Genomic DNA, 6,001 nt, shown 5'->3' on the forward strand with positions numbered 1-6,001 from the left:
TGGAACTAAGCATCAGTATGCGTCGCACTGCAAGAATGGTGGGTGTGACGGTACGAACGGTCCAGAAGGTAAAGCGAAGGTACGAAGAGACTGGACACCATCTGAGGAGACCTTGTAATGGCAGACCCAGGTGTACCAGTGCCCGAGAAGATCGTTATATTATTTCCACTGTGTTAAGAAATCGCCACCGAAATGCAGTTGAAGTCCAACAACAGCTACTTCAGACCCGGAAAGACTACATTAGTGACAGTACAGTGAGAAGAAGACTTGCTGAAGCAAATTTGAAACCCCGAAGACCAGCGAGTGGCCCAAAACTCGAGAGACAGCATCGAGTAGCGAGACTGCGATTCGCCCGTGAACACATGCAGTGGGATGAAGAAGAATGGTCAAGAATTTTGTTTGCAGATGAGTCTCGATTCTCCCTTTACACTTCTGATGGAAGGCGAAGTGTTTACAGGCGACCTGGTGAGCGATACCTTCAAGCCTGCATCTCAGAAAGAGCCCAATACGGTGGAGGCAGTGTACATGTATGGGCTGGCATATCTTCAGAAGGTCGCACAGAGCTAGTAGCCATAGAAAATGGCACCCTCACTGGGCAAAGATATGCTCAAGAGATTCTCAATGAATATGCAGGGCCGTATTTAGCAAATATGGGTGATGGATCGATGCTGATGCATGATAATGCCCGGCCACACACGGCTCATGTCGTACAAGAGTATATTCAGGAGGTCGGTATCAGCGTGATGGCTTGGCCATCAAGAAGTCCTGATCTCAACCCGATTGAACACGCCTGGGATGAGCTTGGGAGGCTAGTCAGAAATTGCAGACCACCACCTACTACCCTCAGGGCACTAAAGCAGGCCCTGGTAAAAGAATGGGAGAATATTCCCCAACATCGGCTCCGAAACCTAGTGTTCAGTATGCCAAACCGGCTCGAAGCTGTAATCAGAGCTCGAGGAGGCAATACCAGTTATTAAAAATTAAATAACATGTAATACATTTTAGTTGAATTTTTTTACACTAAACTAAAAATGTCTATTTTCATTGTTTTATCTTTTTTAAGTTAAAAATGTTACTAATGTATAATTTTAGTTTCTAAGAAATAAAGCCTATAAAATTTGCAACAAAACGTTTTTAATCTTTAATCTCTACCTTCTATAGTTAAGAAAAAAAAATAATTTGAAAAGTGTGATACTTACTTACTTACTTTTGCAGGCCAGTGTATATAAGGCTTAGTTGTAAATTACTTTAATAAGTAGATTTAAGTAATTTTGTATATATATTTTAATATCAAATATAGAATTTTATAATTTGGAATTTGAATTTTTTTTGACACTCGAGGCATTCGTACTCGGGCTGTCGTACGGTACAGACTTATCTGGGTCGTCATAACTTTGCCTGTAGAACACACGAAGGTGATCTTTGATATTTTCTCTTGCAGTTTTCTTTTGATGATCTAAGTATGAGTGATCACCAGCAAGTTGACAATAGTGACGACCTTTAATAAACAATATATAGGCTCTTTCGTCGTCATCGAAGGTGGAAAAAAGGATTCAAGTTCATTTAATTTGGTAAGATTTGAATTTACCGATTATTCGATGTAATTTTTGAAGGTAGTTTAAAAACAAATAAAAGTTTCATAGCTACTGTTTACAAAGCCGTGTGATAGTGAAAAAATATTTTTCTCCACTCTCAATAAGTACAAATTTAATTAATTGTTGGAATTTATATTATGAAATTCATTTTTGTGAAAATAAGTTCACGTTATCGTCAATATTTAAGACTTAGCTTTTACGTTAGTTATTAAAAAAATACCGTGTCCAATGTGTGTTGAGCACTTATTTGTAGCAACACATATGAGAATTAAATTCTTTTGTGAGTTGCTATTTTGTGATTTTATTTTCTCGAAGTCATAGTAAATTTACTAATGCGTTTAGCTAATACTTGCTAATATTACCTTAAGACATGTCATAACCTATGAGTAATTCGAAAGTGACGAGTAAGAAGTCCCGTTATGATGAGCATGAGATAAACTTTAGTTATGATATGTACAGTTGTACTTTGTAATGAATTTTGGTAACAATGCGTAGTGCAGAACAGCGTGTGATGTCATGTGGTGCATTGATATGGCTATGAATATGTTTGTGAGGTCTTTACATTTACTAGACAGTGATTGGACATTAAGTCAGGTTCGAGCGAAAGAGAACATAACGGAACATGACACGATGTTGACCTACACAGTGTTTACGGTTTAATTGTATTTTATGAAATAAGTTTTAATTTTTTTTTATATTTTAATGGATCTAACGGTATACAACTGGCTCGGGGTGCTACAAAGGGGAAACTGCATTTGCTGCTTAGCCTAACGTGATGCGTAGCGTTTACGGTAGAGGCGTAGAGTTCCAATTTACCATATTCCACAGTTGTTCGAAAACTTATATCTGGAGAACGGCTGGACTGATTTTCATGATTTTTAATTTGTTGGATTTATCTCCGTTCCGAATAGCAAAATAAATTGAAAAAAAAAACATTGAATGTTGACGAATAAATAAAATACTTTCTAATAATGATCATCTCTGGATCTACTAAAAAAGATTTTAAATTTTTTCTTACCAATGGAAAGCCACATTTTTTGTGAGTGTCTTATCTATATTATATTAAACTGAAAATTGAAAATATTTTTGTTGTGGTTGTCGGCTTTAAAATGTAAGTCTGAGAAAAAACGGGCGAACTCTAAAAATAATTTATATATCAAAACAACGTTTGCCGGGTCAGCTAGTTTTTTTAATAATTAAATTTGTATCTCGGTGCCATCAAGAATCGTATTCCGTGCGATAAAGTTAATCAAATTAATGATAATTAGAAAAGTTGCATTGCACTATGAATTAATACGTCGATTAATTATTTCGCCCTCCGACCTTCTATGTAGAGTTCGTAGAGGTTCACGCCCGTCGCCGGCACTTAGCGTCGAACATCACCACAATCGCGATGATATATCGGTCCCGTCATATTATATTACTCCTTCCGCGATATTGATATAGTGAATTATATCAATACTAGTGATGGATAAGCATTGCTATGCTTATCCATCACTAGTATTGATATTATGTAGTATTGATATTATGATAGTATGTGATTTTGTGTATCTTATCTCTCTAAATGACTCACTCGTATTAACAAGTATATTTAAGAATTCTGAAATATTTTAAAGAATTATATGGAAGCTATAATTATCACTACATATCATAAAACAGTCTGTCTGTCTGTTTGTTCGTGATAAACTCAAAAACTGCTGTTCTAAAAAAATTATATTACATTATTTGAATTAGGCGTTACTTTGCGGAAATCCATAATTATATAAATGATTTAAGTTTTCTTTAGTGTTAATTCCGCCAATATTTGTTTTTAAAAACATATCGACACGTGTTTCGCCTCTACACGAGGCATCCTCAGGACGTGTTGTCTCGCCAAAATCTGGCACGAGACTCAAGACTTGAGTCTCGCGCGAAACACGTGTCAAATTGTTTTAAAGACGAATATTGGCGGAATTAACACTAAAGAAAACTTAAATCATTTGTATAACTACTGTACTGATTTTCATGCTGTTTTCACCAATGGGTAGCGTGGTTTTTGGGAAAGGTTTGAGTATATAATTCGATAAGTTTTTGTATACATTAAAGATATTTGTTAGATGTGTCGGAAAAATAAGCCATCTTGGAACTTTCAACGAAAACGCTATTAAAACCCATTGAGATATAACAAAATAATGTGTGGTGGAATTGCGTACAGGTCTATAGAAATAGCATAATATATCTATCTCTTAAGGATGACATAATATTTTCATTTTTATTTCATTCATACTTATAATAATTGGCAATTAAGTTTAAAATTAAGTAAGTTTACACATATACGATATTAATCCCTATCATTATATACTACATAACATTATAAAATTATTCAGAAATACATTTTTGTTTCATTTTTAACTAATTAAATAAGATTACACATTTCCGATGGCTTTAGACTACATTATTCCCGAATATTTAGGAACATATTTTTTTTTTCTATTGACAGAACAACGTTTGTCAGGTCAGCTAGTATTATATATTATGTCGTAGTCAAGGACATTGAACACAAAAAGCGAGTACCAAAATGATTCGGTATTCCGCTTAGCTTGGGTGTAATCGGCGTGCGGTGCGAGTGCGGACGAGAGAGGGCGCCGGGCGAGCGATGACAGGCAGGCAGTCAGGAAAGAACTAATGAGCGAGGCGGTCGTGTCCCATGTGCATGCCGGAAATACCACGTATTAGGTAATCGTAATTGTTGTGCTTGTGAAGTCTACGATTGTAATGTTTGTGCCTGATTATTATACCATGTGATTTTTAGACTGTTTTACTTTCTGTCTTGTTAAATACCCACAGCAATGGTTAACCACAAGGAACCTGACCAAGTGAACGGCCTTGAACCGTCATACATTTAGTTGTAGAAAATGAAAGGAGGGGAGGGTAGAGATGTCTGTAAAAGGCGATGTCTTCCTGGTGTTGTCACTAACAAATATATTAGTTTATGTTTTTCTCTCCTAGCCTAAAGAGATTTCGTTCCGAGGTTCGTGTCTCCTTTCGTGACGACCCGTGCTTGTCAGCTACAAATTTGGCCTCCACGGCCCTCGCCCGGATTCGCTGGACAAGCTTTCGAGCTACAAGCTTAAAGGTTTTAGTCAGAATGGGGTGGACATCCGAGCCCGACATATAGGCACAGTTTCGGGGTCTAAATACGTAAATGTATTTTCCTCCTATGGAAAACAGATGGCGTTGACACACAACCGTTGACGAGATAGTGCCTCTTCACTCGTCCCGGTTGCTGTGTATCCGGTAACTCGTTTACCTTTCACACGACCCGGTTTTGTTTTCGGTAGCGTTCTTGACGTAGATGCTAGTACAGTCACGTAGTGACTACTCATACATCATTTCATTTTAAATCTTCTCTAAAAATGGAACGTGATCAATTAATTACCATGTGGATATTGTACCGAAAATATTGTTGGAAGGATACTCATAAACTTGTCCTTAAAGTGGGTGCTCCAGTAATGTTACTGCATAATCTGAACCCTCCCAAGTTGTACAACAGGACCAGGTTGCGTATAAAAGCGTTGCATAACAATGTGGTAGATGCCACTGTCATTACTGGTTGCGCTAGAGGTGAATCCATGTATATACCACGCATACCTCTAATACCATCTGACTACCCGTTTGAATTTAAAAGGTTGCAGTTCCCCCTTAAGGTCTGTTTTGCAATGACCATTAATAAATCACAGGGTCAGTCGTTAAAAACGGCAGGGATTGACCTAAGGGGGGACTGCTTCTCACTTCTAGAGTAAGTTCGCCGAGCAGTTTGGTTATACTAGCACCTCAAGGCAGAACCACTAATGCAGTGTATAAGGAAGTACTATAGCTAATGCAACAACAATAACAATATTGTTGTTTAAATAACAATAATATCATGCATTTACAATAATGCATTGTAATTTGTAATATCACTTTGTTGGTAAATTTCAGCACAATTCTACCACAAGAAAGAACACAGAGAAAATAGCGGATAAACCTTATTCATTAACCTGCCTGCTGGAGTCTGTCAAGCGAGTCGTATCATCGTTGTAAAGAGCTACGATATAAACGAGTTCCACGCGGACGAAGTCGCGGGCAGAAGCTATTTAATATATATAGATATGTTAGGATGTGTATGTGTGCGTGTAGTGTGTGTTTGTGTATATGTGCGTGTGTTTATGTGTTTATTCGTCTTATATTACTTCAGTAACAATTTTCGTATCTACTGCATTCATTTATATTTTAATAATTTCTTTTTTGACTATATTTAACTGTGATTATGATTGTCGCAATTCGAAAAAACTTCATTGCAATTTTTACAAATTCTATTTATAGAATAGTAAGGGAGAGTTTTTGTATAACCCAACAAAAAATTTTGGCACAAACACACGATTGAC

This window comes from Leptidea sinapis, chromosome 37, assembly GCF_905404315.1.
Source record: "Leptidea sinapis chromosome 37, ilLepSina1.1, whole genome shotgun sequence".
Classification (NCBI taxonomy): Eukaryota; Metazoa; Arthropoda; class Insecta; order Lepidoptera; family Pieridae; genus Leptidea; species Leptidea sinapis.